Genomic DNA, 16808 nt, shown 5'->3' on the forward strand with positions numbered 1-16808 from the left:
AGTAAAGTTGGGGGCGGACATCTATATTTTGAAAGGGAAGCAAATGGATCCCGTTTTTTTTGTGTGTGTGTGGATAAATTAAGGTTTCTAAGTAGTTTTACAAGTTGTTGTTATCTCCCACTAGACAGGACAGGAGCTGTGATGTGAGTGCAGGGAAGAACAGAGGAAGTGAAGGAGAAGCAGGACGGGAGGAGGAGGAGAAGGAGGAGGAGGAGGAGAATGGGTGTTTGAGGAGGACTGTGAAGGGAGGAGGGAGGAAATGGGAAGATGCATGGGCCGGAGGTACAGACCCTCTGGATTGTTGCAATATTTCTATTATACGAGTTTACTGTATGAAGTTGGTTGCTAATATATTTTTGGGGATTAATAAATGGTTGTAAAGATACAAATTGTATTAAGATCAATAAAAGTGCATTTTCCTAAATCTTGAATGTGTAACCTAGACGGACATTTATCTCTCTCATCACTGTGTTCAAATGTAATGTCTATACTCAAGCACACAAAAGATCGTTACACACACACACACACACACACACACATACATCCATATACACATACATATACACATACATATACACATACACACATGCATACATTCTTCACCTCCACCGCTGCAACTCCATCCAAGGAGAAACTGTCTGATAATATCAAGCAACATCATCAAACCCAGAAGTGGTTGTTCCTGTTTGTGTTGCCTTCTCCCGCACGACTTCTTCTGCTTTCTCTGTTTTCTCCGGAGATGTGCCGCAGCTTCATAAGTCAGTACATACGTTGAAAACAAATCACATGACACAGAACAGAGAGAGAAAGGCAATAGTTTTGTAATTATTAACATCTGAAAAGTAACCAAACCATAAAATAAATTAAAAAAGCCAGAAGCATAATGCAACAAACTGGCAGGTGAGACGTCACCAGAACTTCAGAAGCGGGTTGATGACAAAATTCTGAAAGAAACTAGGTCAGCAGAGATGCAGTCGGTTCTGGAGATACAGGATAACAACAACAACAACAACATTAGGAAAACTGCTGAAACAGCACATTTCATTACATTTTCTGTTCAGTTGTATTCTAATTGTCAGGATTATAAACTGTCCAACAGCTGGTGTCTTCCCGTCTCCTCAGGGAGGCAGCCTTTAGAAACCTGCATGTCTTCAACAGGACAAAACAGCTACACTCACCAACACTGAGCTAAATAGAAAAGAAAAGCCCCCCCGAGTGGTTCAGGAGCAGAATGGTAAACGTAAAAGTGGAGCAGACCCATCAGAACGTGGCAGGAAGCTGTGGAGGACTGCAGCTCGGTGTCAGCTGGGTGGAGTGGTTTTCTTCAGACGTCCCACCGGGTCAATATCTAGCCTCCTCTCCACAAATCAATATCACATGCCCTTGGCAATGACAGCCTTCACGCTAAAGTAAGCATGGATCTCAGAGAGACGCCCGAGGTGAAAACGAAACATCAAAAATATCACACGTGCTACAAGAGACTTTGAGAAAAAAAGTGAAAAAAAGGATTGACTGGCCGGTCGCTGTCTACCGCCGCTGTCAGGAACACAAAGGAAACACCAACATATCTGCTCCGAGGCCAGCAGCTGATCATGAGTCGGAGGAACAGCTGGAACATCTGCAGGATTTTCATAGCGGCTGCTTGCTGAGACAGTGATGTCATGGCCTTTATCTAATATCTACTGATTATAACTACACAGTGGAACTGAAAACGATCACAGAGGGAACAAAGCACACTCAAAATTCAATGTTCAGGGAATTCAAATGAATCAAAATAAATCGATGGGAAATAACGAATAACCTATTGCATCTCCAAACAGGAAGTACTCCACTGAAACAGTCTTTACTTACTAAATGACGGGATGTGAACAAGAAATATTCAGGTTTGGTGGAACTAGAGTGGCAGACTTTCAGCTGATTACTGCATCGGTGACTTAATGCTTCAGGAGAAAGAATCAGGGTGTTTCCTCGGTTCATCCTTTATTCAGGGCGTCATGTGGTATAGCGGGTGAGCAGACTCACGCACTTTACAGCAAAGGAGTCTCATCCAGGTTATTTTCTGTCAATACAATTTACAGATAAAACGCTAACTATCAGTCGACACTCTAATTTACCGTGTTCCCTAAATGCCTCGTGCAGGCTGTTGGAAGATGCTTGCTCGACAGAAAAACCTCTGGTCTCCTCTCTGTTACTGCGGAGCACGCAACTCGTATGTGACAAAAACCATTTGAAAAGGTGTTGTGGTGTAACGGTCGCCAGGTTGGAGCCCACAGTTTACACGACGGTGCGTTCATGTGCACCTTTCCTCTCAGCTCAGTGTCTCGGCTGCGTTTTGCTGCCATTGATGATCGTGCTAGTTTCTCTCGTCTCCTCTCCTCTGTGTATTTTGTACTGCTATATATCACACACACACACACACACACACACACACACACACACACACACACACACACACACACACAGCAGAGACAGGTGAATAGAGATTGTCCACTCGTTTGTCTCGGGCGAATAATAAAAAGGGGTCACCAGACGTTGTGGGCCAGCAGGTCATATACGTGTGGAAACAATACTATAACAATGGAACAGGACGCACTGCAGCATCAATGGAGCCACCATATGTCTGAATCATCCAATAGTTTGATAATTACTCAATATATCGGGTCAATAATTCAACCTTCATGGGGTGTAAAAAACCTGCAGCTACTTTTTTTGGGTCTTTTAGTGTCTCGAGCCGGCCGAATCCACAAAGGCAGAAAAAAAGGATCAATGAAATGTTGCAGCCCGTCTCGGTGCGCTGTTAGAGCCAAAATATTCCAACGCAACAGCAGACACATTATATTCAGTCTGTGATTAAATGAAAGAGGCAGAAAACAATGTATTAATATTACATTGACACTAGATAACATCTCAGATTTTGGATAATGTTGTCATAGTGTTGTCTTTTCCTGGTTTTAAAGCAGGGGTGGGCAAACGTTTTGGACTCAGGGGCCACATTGACTTTTAAAATTTGACAGACGGGCCGGGCCAGCACCAGATGCATACATATCAAACATAAACATAAAAAAGGCATTACAGTGTTAATACGTACATTCACTTTTAGTGGGAACAGTGTTGTTGATCACCCTTCTTTGCCAGTGCATCGAAGTCTGGTGTTAGTTTTGTTGTGTTCTCAGAACAGATCTGAGGTGTTCATCACTCAACTGGGATCTGTGAGGTGCTTTGTTGGTGTTCATCACACTAAAAGTCTGTTCAAACACGTACGTAGAGCCAAACAACACCAGCATCTTCTGGGACATCTTCTGGATGTTTGGAAATGTGGCAGCGCTTAATGAAGCATAAAACTCATCCAGTTTAAGAGAGTTGAACTTCTCCTTTAAGACGGTGTCACATTGGAGATCAATCAGTTCCAACTGCAGCTCCTGTGGCGCCGTTTCAGGGTCTCGTGTGAAGGGACAGGACACCAGCTGAAGGGACAGGACACCAGCTGAAGGGACAGGACACCAGCTGAAGGGACACGACACCAGCTGAAGGGACAGGACACCAGCTGAAGGGACAAGACACCAGCTGAAGGGACAGGACACCAGCTGAAGGGACAGGACACCAGCTGAAGGGACAGGACACCAGCTGAAGGGACACGACACCAGCTGAAGGGACAGGACACCAGCTGAAGGGACACGACACCAGCTGAAGGGACAGGACACCAGCTGAAGGGACAAGACACCAGCTGAAGTGACTTGTCAATTTTTCCAAAATCAGAGAACCGATGGCAGAATTCTCCGTGCAGGTTGTCCAGTGATTTCCTGTATGTCTTCATGTCGAGGACGTCTTTCAGCGTAGCCAGTGTGGGGAAATGAGCAAATGACTTGTTTGACATTTGCTTTGAGAATAAAGCTAGCTTGGTTTTGAAGGCTCTGACGTTTGTGTACATTTCATGCACAAACTGGTCTTTCCCTTGTAGCTTCACGTTCAGCTCATTCATGTGTGTCAGTACGTCCACAGCAAAAGACAAATCACAAAGACAATCTGTGTCACTCAGCTCAGGAAAATCGTCAGCTTTCTCAAGTAGCTCCAAAAATGCGATAATCTCCTGTTTGAGCTCCAACACTCGTTGACATACTTTCCCCAAACTTAACCAGCGGACGTTGGAGTGATGAAGCAAGTCCTGGTGATCAGAGTCATTTTCTTCAAGAAACTTAATAAACTGAGGATGGTGAAGTCCTCTCGCTCCAATAAAGTTAACCACTTCTACAACTGGCTTCACTACGTGGTCGAGCTGCAGGACGGATTTCCACAGTGTAAGAAAATGACCTCCTGCTCAGGGTTGTCCTCTTTCACCCTCTCCTGGATTCTTTTGAGCAACCCAATGTTTTTTCCAGTTAGATTTGGCGATCCGTCTGTGGTAACGTTGGCGAGCTACTCCGAGGTAGCTGGAGCCTCTCGATGACCCCCGACACGCCGTCATACAAGTCCTCTCCCCGCGTTTTCCCCTTCAGGGATTCCACGGCCAAAAACTCCTCCGTTATCTCAAAATTGTCATTAATCCCTCTGATAAAAATTAAAAGCTGAGCGGTGTCCTTTATGTCATTACTTTCGTCCAGTGCCAAGAAATATAATGTAAATGACTCCGCTTTTTTGTTTAGCTTGCTAGCCAAGTCTTCGTCAATCATCTCAACACGGCGAGTCACCGTCCTGCGTGATGAGCTCATGTTTTCTAATTTGTTCTTGCTCTCAGGACACAAGACACCTGCTGTCTCTTTGAGAAACTCCCCTTCGGAGAAAGGCTTGCTGGTCTTTGCTAATTTGAATGCCAGTAAATAGTTTGCCTTCGTGCTTGATTCTTGGATGGCAGTTTGTCAGATGAAGGTGTTTTGCTGATCCTGCAAACGATCTGCCGACCTCCGAGCGGTCGCCGTCCGTTCCTGCGTTGACTGGTTTTTAGCGCAATTAGCATGCTTGGTGGAAAAATGACAGCTGATGTTGTATTCCTTTAAAACCGTAACGGTTTCTTGGTAAATAAGACACACAGCCTTCGACCGGACTTCAGTGAAAAAGTATTTAGTCGTCCGTTCCTTATGAAACACTCGGGGCTCGCTGTCGACTTTTCTTTTCTTTGGCCCGTTCATTGTTGCAGATGTGTTCAGAGCAGCAGCAGAGTAACAACAGAGAGCAGCCCGGCCTCCGCAAAATCAAATCAATGTATCACTGCGCCTAGTGCGCCACCTGGTGGACCGCCAGGTATTACAGGACAAGGTCAAATGAATGCAGTCATAATTATGATATGATTTGATTTGGGCAATTCTGTACCAATCTTCGGCGGGCCGGATTAAAAAGACCAACGGGCCGGATGTGGCCCGTGGGCCGTAGTTTGCCCACCCGTTTTAAAGGCTGCTTTGTGATGTCATGTTTTTGTATCTATCAGACTGTTGTATTATTTGCCTTTATCCATTTAGTCTTTTTATCCACAACACTGATCATATCAATAACCATCATCTATATCCACTGTGTCCTGAACAGGGTTACAGGGGGGTGGAGCCTATCCCAGCTGACTTTGGGTGAAGGTCCCAGTCCATCACAGACAGACTTTTTATATTTCAATGACAATTCAAATATTCTTAAATCTGGACCCAAACACAGCAAAAGAAATTACATTTAATCATCGTTGGTGTTTTTTCCAGCACTGTTACAGTAACATGTTACTTTAATTCTGTAACACAATGCAACAACTTCCAATTGAATAACACAATTACTGAACTTTAGCTTGCTGCTCGTTACTTTTATCTGACATATAAACATACATAGATTGTTGCAGACTACAGAAGATCACTGGAGGCCTGCCTGTTTTCCATTTCATGTTATCTCTGGCTCCCATTCAGAACCAGTCTAACAGGCTCGTGAAGAGAAATCAGCCCAGACAGCACGTTGGCCGATGTTCAGCGTCGGCCATGTTAACTGGGCGCTATCTTCCCCAGCAGCTGACCTGCTCCATGTTTACTGACTGCAGTGCATCGCTCCGTTGTCCTGCTGCTCATTTGTTGATCCAACGTTTGGCTTGCTGACTCTCTGCTCCAGGTGCGTCTGAATGCTTCACTTCATACATTTGCATTCCATCCACATCGTTTTGTCATCAACTTCAGCATCCTGCTATTAAATGTTTGTCTTTATCACTTAAATCCAGCAGACGACACGGAGACGCCCGAGAGACGCTGATGTTTCCATCTGTCCTGTGAAAATCTTTCATCTTTAATAACCTGAAATATACGGCTGGGATGAGTTATCTTGTGGTTGACCTTCAGAAAAATGTAAATATTTGAAAGCATTATGGATTTAATAAGTTGTTTGGCAAAGTGAAGGCAAAGTATTGCATAAAGACCATCATATATGTAATGTTAGTGAGGCAGAGCAGCAGACTCACTCAGCTGACAACCAGACCGACCGACACACTGCAGCTGGTCTGAACTCAGATCTGGAAGGAGGCGCAGGCCTCATGCAACATTTGGCCTTCAGAGCACAAGAGGGAGTTCCTCCAGGAAATCGGGATCTTGTGATCGCAACGCAAACTCAAGTCATTTCTGCAATATTTGCTCCCGCAAATAGCTTGCGCTTTTTTAAAATTACAGCGATTTCTCAACAAAAAGGTCGTCAACAGAAGCTGTGCTGAAAGTGTTAACGGCATAAAGTAAGTCTTTAAAAAAAAGTAAAGCATCTTTATTAATAAAAATAACTCCTCATTTCCAATCAGAAAGTCTCTGCTCCCGTTTTCATCTCCAAATAAAACTCTGTTCACCAGAGGAACAGGAACAAGAGGAGAAACAGGAAGTGAAATGTGTCCTTCACATTAAAATGAAGTGATTAAATGTTTGTGATCAAAGGAAGTGATTCCATATTACTGGATGTTAAATGAGTTTTCTCCACACGTCCAGTTGTCAGAGACGTCTCTTTGTTTGTTTCATCCAGCAGGTCTATGTGTTGAATGAACATGAATTAAACAGCATCTAAAGCTCTTATTTTGACAGCTGATGTAATCCTTGTTTCTATATTCCAGTCACAGACGGTCTGTTCTGGAAACATACGCAGCTTTTAGGACCTTTGAGGAGCTTTTAGGACCTTTTATCTCCACGGCCCTCTAAGTTCAATAAATACATAAAAGAATATTAGAACTAAAATATGTCTGTGATGTGCAGCAGGATTATTATCACAGGAATTGTTTCCATATATTTGTTTATCAGGTTGCGGTTTAAATTTTTTTTTTTTTTTTTTTTTTTTTAAATTCCCCCAATTCCAATTTTACTGCAAAAAAATTTTTTTTTAAATTGCTGCAAATGACATCACAACTTTTGAGAAAGTCTGCTGCAAAATCAAACATTTTTGATCGCAACAAAAAACATTGTGAATTCCTGGAGATGAAGAGGGAGTGACGTCACTGCTGGAGAACAGCTGTGATATGAGAAGGAGACGAGCTCCACAAACACGAGCGATGCTGATGGAATCATCTCCCTCATCAGCACAGCAAACTAACAGTCACACATGGTCCTGCGTGGTCACCTGACTCTGCATGTCACTGTCATGGTAACGGAGACAGATGATGGGAATCAAGGGACAAATAAAGCAACACATCAGCACGTGTTCCCGTTTCGTTCGTCCTGTTTCTGCTCTGTGCTGAATGTCAGTGAAGTCAACTTAATAACTCATGAAGCAGATCCAGGCGAGCCACCCTCCCTTCCCTCCCCTCCCTCTCACCCTCCCTCCCCTCCGGCTACAGATCAGATCAGCTGGAAGTCTCCCATTCAGCCATCAGTACAAAAGATTAAAAGTAGTCTGTGTACAATCACTTATGTCGATATTAACTACACATCTTCAGATGAAACATCTGATCACAGAGCTGAAATATCGTCTAAGATGTGTGCTGCCTGCAGGAGGAAGGTGAAGCTGACACTGCTGTGAAATCTGAAAACACAATCTGCAGCTATAATTAATTCCCGTCCGAATTCTGGGTGTGAAACGGACGACTGTGGCAACACGTTTTGTTCTCAGCAGTAACAATGAAGCGTTTAAATTTACTAATGCTCTGATTTGCGACTGACCGGCCTCTTCACCATGGCGACGACAGCTGATGCTTATGGGTATTGTAGTATTTTGACTCATCTGAAACCGGTGGCACAACATAAACGTACAGTTGTGTTAAACCCTTCCAGAACCAGCAGCTCTCTGCAGTCGTATGAACTGTGTTCTGTAAACAGTGGAAGTGTGCGTGTCAACAACTCCTCCTGAGGGCAACAAGAAGGAAGTATTGACAAACGCTGTAATGTACACTTCAATTATTATATCTGTGTGCACATGTTTCTATGCTGCTTATGCTAAACTGAAGGACGTTCTTCCATTATTTTAAGTGTATACGTTTCTGAGTGGCTGCATCACTGATGGAAACTAAAACTTTATACTGTTATCTCAAATGTTTATTTGTTGACATGCTAAATAATTTTTCTGTGTATTCATGACTCAGCCATTCAGATGACGTGACAAAAATAAAATAGTGAGGATGACAAAATCCTTTTTTACCTTCATATTTTTAGATTATTAGTTTTAATCTGACAAGAGAAGAATCTCAACAACTTTCCAGCGACATTGATGGTTCTTGGTGCGTCTGCTTGACGAGTGTTAACAGTTAGAGATGAAAATGATCCTGTCATTTAGCGGTGGTTGGTGACAGCGGGTGGAGAGGACGTTTATTCAGCAGCCTCCTCATTAATGACACAAACGATTCACCACCCAGGAGCTACAGGGAAACATGAATATTAGATAATTAGGAATAAATAGACTGATAACTGTAATTATGTTTAAAAGAAAGAATAAAAAAAAGAAAGGTGATATATATATATATATATATTTGCGCACACAGAAAGCAGTTTATGCAAATCATATGAAAATCAGGTTTCAGCCAGTGTATCTCTAGAACTGCACGTTAGCACAGATCTCAGCCGTACGACCGACGCTCAGCCTGCCGGCATCCAACCCTCGGCAGCATCCAACCCTCGGCAGCATCCAACCCTCGGCAGCATCCAACCCTCGGCCGCATCCAACCCTCGGCAGCATCCAACCCTCGGCCGCATCCAACCCTCGGCAGCATCCAACCCTCGGCCGCATCCAACCCTCGGCCGCATCCAACCCTCGGCCGCATCCAACCCTCGGCAGCATCCAACCCTCGGCAGCATCCAACCCTCGGCAGCATCCAACCCTCGGCCGCATCCAACCCTCGGCCGCATCCAACCCTCGGCAGCATCCAACCCTCGGCAGCATCCAACCCTCGGCCGCATCCAACCCTCGGCAGCATCCAACCCTCGGCCGCATCCAACCCTCGGCAGCATCCAACCCTCGGCCGCATCCAACCCTCGGCCGCATCCAACCCTCGGCAGCATCCAACCCTCGGCCGCATCCCGACAGACAGTTAACCTGCTGTTTCAGGAGACAGAAACATGTTGGTGGTAAGCAGCCGTGACACCAGCCTGGTAACGGCCTCTGAATTACACCCCTACGACCACTCGCTGCAGAATGAGGATGGAAAGAGAAGTGGCGGTCCATTCAGAGAGGATGTCAGAGGTTATCTCAGCGGCATCTCTTCAGGCCAGTGAACATTCACTCCGCCGCACAACGACCAGCCACACCTCGCTGCTTTCTGTTTCACATCGACTCTTCATCACGCCACACAAACATCCTTATTTAGAAGCTCTGCTGACATGCTGTCGACAAACTAATAACTGCAAACGCTTGAGAAGAAGAAGAAGAAGAAGAAGAACTTGTGACTACCAGGCGTTGTGAGATTAGATGTGACAGGACAAACATGCATCAAAAAGTTATGTTTAGGACTCTCTCAAAACAATAACATGAAATGAGGTGCATTGAAAACTCTGCCAAGTAAAGCCAGCTGCTCGACCACAACTCCGACTGTCATTAGAGAGCAAAGCACTGCTCAGTCCACAGATCTACAGTTAAGAGCCACACAGGAAATAATGGCCCTCATGTCAAAAATGAGAATGAAGACATGCTTCCCATCAGCTTTCTTGAAGGCGATGATTTATAACAGTCAAATAATTCCAACTGAATATCAAATATAATGTTTTCCTGAGGATGAGCAGTCAGGATTTATAGTGAAAGCCTACGACACGGTCTATTTTCCAGCGGTTGCGTCTCCGACGCGGCTACAGGAGTGAATCGCAGTCATTAAAGTGGATGCTTCATATCACCAGCAGCGTCCCTGAACCGGGTCTCCGGTCTGCGGCGCTAAATGCTATTTCTGACGGACCCGCAGTGAGCTGAGCTGAACAGAGCAGATCGGCCGGACAGGAAGTCGGTCCGAGAAAAACTAAGAGAATCCGGTCAATTTTCAAAATAAAACACGCACGTGCAAACTCCTGATCTTACGACACATCAGCGTAACCTCCACACCGTCTTTCAGTTTGGACAGGAAATACGTTCTCCTCCCGCTGCAGACACTCTGTCAAACATCGACACACAAACTATTCAAGGATTCATGTTTTTAATGACTAAATTCCAGAAGGATGTATAAACTTTGTCTGCAGCACAAAGTAGGAAATAACAACCCTAAAAACAAACCCGAGAAAAAAGAAGCCGTTTAACAACGTTTACCCGCCAGAAGCACACAAATCAAGGAAACACGCCAAATCAGGAAATAGGATAAAACACTTGTGAAACACTGGCGGTGGGATGTGAAGATGTGAAGAGGAGGAGTTACTGTGGATCTGTGGGCAGATGATTTCCACATGTAAAACCTGTGTCACTGCATTACACCAACATGAAGTGGGAGCTGACGGAGCTCATCACAATGGAACTGAATGAGACCCACATTACAGTTTGTGCATGATTATCATTTCTAAATATACAACAGCTCCTCTTTGTTCCATCAACTTCATGTAGCATCACTGCTGCAGACGATGCATTTAGCAAAGAGCCCGACCCAACATGCAGCTGTTGGTCTCACATCTGGGCTTGATTTGGGTCACTTAGTATGCTCACTGTGTCGTGCATTAAAGCAATGATTAATCTAGGTAGTGATTCTATTTGAAGCGAAGCTGAAATAACGATAGTCTTAATGACACCATCCTACATTTTACTGCACTTTTTGTACGGCTGACAAACTGCCCGGCCCCGGCCGAGCCTCCCGTTCCCTCCGGCACACTCAGTGAATGTACATCCATTACGTTCACAGTTAGAGCAACATCCTTTATAGCTGAGAGCAGCTGAGCCTCTCTGCTCTCTGGAGGAGTCGCATTTTAGAAAAAAAAAACCTCTGTAACTGTAACCAGACTAAATGTGATTCATCACTGACAGCACTGATTACAAGATGGTGTCTGGATGTGTACGTCAGCTCAAGTTCCTGACACTGAAATATAACTACATCTGTCAGATAAAGATCCGAGGATGAAGCAGCCTGAACTTATCTCGCTGTAAAACATCAACATAAAACAATTCTCTGAGCCTTGACCTGTACATAATGCACAGTTTACTAATGTCTAAACTACACTGTTAATGTGAAAAACATCAGCACAAATAAGCACGTACTGTATGAATAATGTGAAAATAAAACCTTATGTTTATTCATTAGATGTTTTCCAGTCAGAGTAATAACATTTGAATACAGCAGGGCGTCCATCCGCTCAGTTAGATGTTCAGGTAATCAGGATGTGGAGGCGGTCGTCAGTCCGACGCGGCTGCTCCCTCTTGTTTTAAATGAAATGATTCAAGTGTCCTGATAGGAATCTGTTAGGTGCAATAAATCTGGTGAGGGACATGCTATCACACAGTTCCAATTAACTCCAGTAAATGACTTGTTTATCATCCTCTCTCTCTGTAGCAGCACCACATACAGAACCAATGACAACACTGCACGAAGGGAAGCCTGTTTTTTGTTTTTTGAAATGTGTTTTTCCTCCACAATTTACTGAATAAATGAATATCCCCTTTTCTACATGTTGCCTGGCAGATCTATTATGAATATATTAACAGTCCCTCAGTCTGTAGCGTCAACATGTTCCTCTATCAGCTCCACCGCTCATCCAGCGCTGGTTTCAGAGTCCCATCTTATCTCCAGCGGAGGAGAATTAACTTCCAGAATATCTCCAGTGATTACGTGGTGATGAGTGCATCACCTGAAATGTGGCCATTTAATGCTGCCGGGCCCGAACGAGGAAATCAATGAAGCAGTGGACAGAACAGGCTTGTTTGCCGTTCCACCATACATCCCCCCGAGAGTCCGCCTCCACGCTCATTAACGAAGACAAACAGGCACAACACCGATACCCCGCGTGTCCGGGGACAGACGGAGGTATCGACTGTCTTCTGATTGTCTCACGGTTATTGACTCATTAGGTTTCAGTGTGTAAATCTAAACGCTGCATCCTCGGAGGTGAACTCGCCGACCGGACGGCGTACGAGCGTCGTACGGGAAGAAGAAGATCTCATCTGGATCTGGCTTGAAATTGTTGTGCCTGTGTGGTGAAGACCCAGCATCGCCACCAGGGTTGCCGCGGTGTACTGGGGTATGAAAAGTGATGGTTATCATACCATGTACGATTGCCTATCAGTGGAAGTGACCAGAAATCCCAAGGAGCAGAGATCTGGTGAGCGCGCGTCCTTTCCGCCTCCACCGCCTGTCAGACGGAGCAGCAGCCGCCGCTCACATTCAGCAGAGAGCAAAACTAATATCATCACCGTCTCCACCCCAAAAAAACCCATTGAATTAACATAGAATAACTTTGTATATCTTAAACATGCAGGTGGGGTTGTCCTCGAGGACAGATAATGTGGCTGCCACAGGAGGAAACACTTCAAACATCTTCTGAGAAACTCTGCAGATAGAGGCATGTGTCCTGTTTACAACTTTGATCTTTGATGAAAAAAAAAATGCATGAATGTTTAAACGTGGATCATAAAATGTGCTATTGAAATGATTTTCTGCTCCCGGGCTCCATCTTTCTGTGGCTCGGGGGCCTGACGTGTGTGAGCGAGTTAAAGGTCCCGGCAGGACCCGTCTGACTGCCCCGTCACACGCCTCCGTACTGGGAACTCATTTCACAATTGCTCAGAGCACCTACGACGGCATTTGTCATAATGCTCAGAATTTTCATAAAACAAACAATTAATCAATTAATGAAGAAAACAAATAAATCCGCAGATTCGATCACACATAGCCAATCATCAGTTGCAGCTGGATTCAGACCCGGTTTGAGTTTGACCTTCCTGTGTGGTAGACGTGCAGCCGTACTGGTGCAGCGGTGAAGCATTTGCGGTAACTTATTATTAGGCAGCAAACTGTGTACTCGTGACTAACATTACATCCAGGTGACTACCATAGCAATAACACTATTAAGATTCACTGTGCAGCCTTTATACTCACAGTGAGAACAAGTATTAATAACCCTCTTTACTCAACAATTTGTAACACATAAACAATGTGTAAAATTGCACCGCTGAACGGCATCATGGGTACGCTAATTAGTTAGCTAGCTAGTAGACAATTGAGAGGAAAAGCAAGCAGTGGAGCGTCAGTACAAGCGCAATAATAATCCAGCTATGAAAGGACACAGTGACGAAGGGGACAGTGGACGAAGACATGCTCACCGTAACAATGAAAACCGTCCATTTAAGATACGTTTTGTGTCGTTAGTAAATAGTCGCTGTGCTGCAGAGGGAGTTTAACCTGAAGTCAGTGTTTCAGGAGAATATCAAGTGAAAGAAATACAAAAATAACAATTCCCACTGAGGCCTTATTGAAGGGTGCGATATGTGTATGATTATATTAAAATGTCATCATATTTGATGTGCTCCTGAGAGAAGAATAAGCCACTATAAATCTATGTAAAGGTCCAGTTGTGCAAAAAAAGTGGATAAAACATGTATCTTGATTTCCTGTGAAAATGATGCCCAGCATTAATCTGCTTAAATCAGAATTCAGGAGTGCAGAGTGCATCCTCCAAATCTTAAACTTATAAAAACATCGAGATCACAGTCATCTGTAACATGTAGGTCACTTAGACTGGAAGTGATTGTATGTATTTCAAACACACATGGTTTGACGTCAGTGAGAATTCCAAAAACAAAGCTTTAATTCTGACCCACTTTTCAAGAGAACGTTTTGTCGTTGATCAATCAACAATTTGACCTACTGTAGTCACACAATCGCATTTCTGTTTAATATCATTTCAAACTGACACCCAGGTTATTGCAATGTTGGGCAAAATAAGACTCTTGAAAATGATTAGAGTTATTACTGAAGTATTAGACTTATTAGTGACCTAATCAATTGATTAACTGACAGACAATAAATGATTTAAGCAGAAAATATTCCGTGATTTCACTTTGTCAGGATTTGTGTTTTTTCTCTGTTTTAGAGTCCTATAAACTGAATATCTTTGGATTTAAATGATCAGACGAAACAAGCAGTCTGAGGACATCTGATGCTCTGGTGATCTGTGATGTCATTCATCACCTTTTTTCTGACATTTTATGGACCTAATGATTAATCGGTTACAATGGTCAAAAACATCCATCGGCAGCCGCCCTAACGTGCATCGTCTTGTTTTTACATTCTGCGACTGAAGGCTTATTTGAGTAAATAATCACTGATGAGGTCATCATTAGTTGCCGTCCAGTGAGGAGTCAGCAGTTCCAACACACCTGAACCCCATCAGGACAAACAAGCTGCCTTCATGCATCTCCACGTCGGCTCCTTTCTGTCATACACTTCAGGATCCCATGTTTCTTCATGGTCTGACACATTGTTCCTCCTCATTACGATCGCCTATGTACACACTTCTAAAAGCTACTGGAATATAGCCAACATGTCATGTCACAAAGAGGAAATCAGGGCTTCATCTCATCTTCCAAGTAACTCTGGAATACACACTCGTTGCACAGGGAAGCCATGAAATGCTGAAAAAAGAGATTAAGAAAAAAAAATGTTTCGCTGAAATTAAAACATCTGAAAAAAATGGTCCCGATAAAAAGTAAGTTGTGGTTAAAGGCAAAATGGTTCAAGAACTGTCACATTTTCAAATAAATAATAGAATTGCCAGCTAATGTAGCCTATTTTATGTAGCTAGTCATATTGTGTGTAATTAGGGTATTTCAAGTCATTTAACGTGTGTAATGTGCTACATTACTTCTTGTCCAAACAGAATTAGTTGTTAGTAAAATGATTAGTAGCCTAAATTAAAAATGTGTTTGCTTCACATGAGTTTCCGCCATCACGCCCCGCTCCCCGGTACCGGTCCCGCTCCCCGGTACCGGTCCCGGTACCGATCCCGGTCCCGGTGTTGCACTGTCGCCTGTTTCTGGGTGCAACTGTTGCCACTCAGCTCGCGCCGGTCTTACGTATGGCCGTCGATGCATCCGCGTGCTCACTCACAGCACGCGCAAAAACTGGACAGGGACTCCAATTAGCGCACTTAATCAGACAATCAGGGACAGACTGTCCGCGCAGCTTATCCTGCTTTCAGTCCGAATAACCAAAAGCTCCCTGGAGCAGCTCCCAAGCCGCGTGCTGTTAATCCGCTGCGTGGTGTTGTTACGTTGGAGAACGAAAGGAGCGCTTCGCCCGGGTTCTGGGGTCCGCGTCGGTTTGGACGCAGAGGACATCTGCTCCATGTCTGCCCGCAACCCGCATTCAAACACGCACATTTCAAAAGGCCCGACTGGAAAATTAAGCAGAAGGACTTTTCGAGTTTACGATAACAAGCGAAACCCGCACACACACACACACACACGCGCGCGCGCACACGCGCACACACACGCGCGCAGGGGCGAGCTGTTCCAGCAACTCGAAGGAGGCTGCTGAGGTAAAAGGTCGCTGTCGTGAAGAAGTGCGGATTGGACTCGTTACCTGATGCAGAGAAGCTTCAAACTGCTGCTTTTAAACGTCTTAGTCCGATAGATCGCGCGAGGCTCGCGGTGCTGCTCCACGGGGAGTCTGCTGCCTGCAGGTCCGTCACAACACTTGTTCTGGCGCAGAATGAGACGGCGCTCCGCCGCGGACTTCTTCCATGTGGTTGCTGCCGTATGTCGGGATGTTTGTCTGGGTGGCAGCCCCCGGCTACCAGCACCGACAGCTCAGCCGACACGTTTCCTCGGGGCTAAGTGAAGACTTAAATCTCAGACAGGTCGGTGGCTGCGTCGCCACACAGCAGCTTGAGTCTCATTAAAACAGCGGCGGGTCTGGATTACTGTCACCAGCAGACAGCGACACATAGTCGGCGGGAGGAAGAGCCGCGACGGCCTCGGCAGCAGGAGCTCGGAGACTCGGTCGGTGCTCCGCTGAAGCTCGGCTACTTAAACATGTCCTCCGAGTGTCCGGTCGAGTTTGTATCCCGTCCACTGAGGTATTCCAGTATCGTCCAGGTCCTGGTTGTGTCTGAGTTTTCGGCCTTAACACAGCAGCTCTTTCTTCCTGACAAGCAGCCGGCATCCAATCACAGCGCTGCATTCAGGGAAGGGATGGAGGAGAAAAAGGAGTGGATCATAGCGGACCGGAGTCAGGACTGGACTGGACTGGACCACAACACTGATGGACTCAAAACCTCAGCAGCCTGAAACAGGGCTAGACTGACCGAGCAGTGAGCTCACGGCACACTCACATTTATCTGGACATATTCATAACATCAACTGAAATATATTAACCGCAGATGGAGCCCATCAAGACAAGACTCCAAGATCAGGTCGAAATGCAGACTTTACGTTGAGGTCAAGCGTTTGTTTCTATATTGTTCCAACAATGGTCAAGTTTCGGCAAACAATATAAG

At 44.8% G+C, this 16808-nt stretch overlaps 1 protein-coding gene across 1 annotated transcript in view; it reads right to left on the minus strand.

Moving 5' to 3' along the window:
• The window catches only part of large1 (LARGE xylosyl- and glucuronyltransferase 1), a 107892-nt gene extending 91285 nt beyond the window's left edge, over nucleotides 1-16607 (minus strand). Inside the window, exon 1 of the mRNA XM_069156379.1 lies at nucleotides 15893-16607. The gene's annotated coding sequence lies outside the window, so the exon portion shown is untranslated. The remainder of the gene's footprint in view (nucleotides 1-15892) is intronic.
• Between the last annotated feature and the right edge of the window lie 201 nt (nucleotides 16608-16808).

The sequence above is a fragment of the Embiotoca jacksoni genome, unplaced genomic scaffold (genome assembly GCF_022577435.1).
Source record: "Embiotoca jacksoni isolate LCO1_2020_lvr unplaced genomic scaffold, fEmbJac1.0.p SCAF_21, whole genome shotgun sequence".
NCBI lineage: Eukaryota > Metazoa > Chordata > Actinopteri > Embiotocidae > Embiotoca > Embiotoca jacksoni.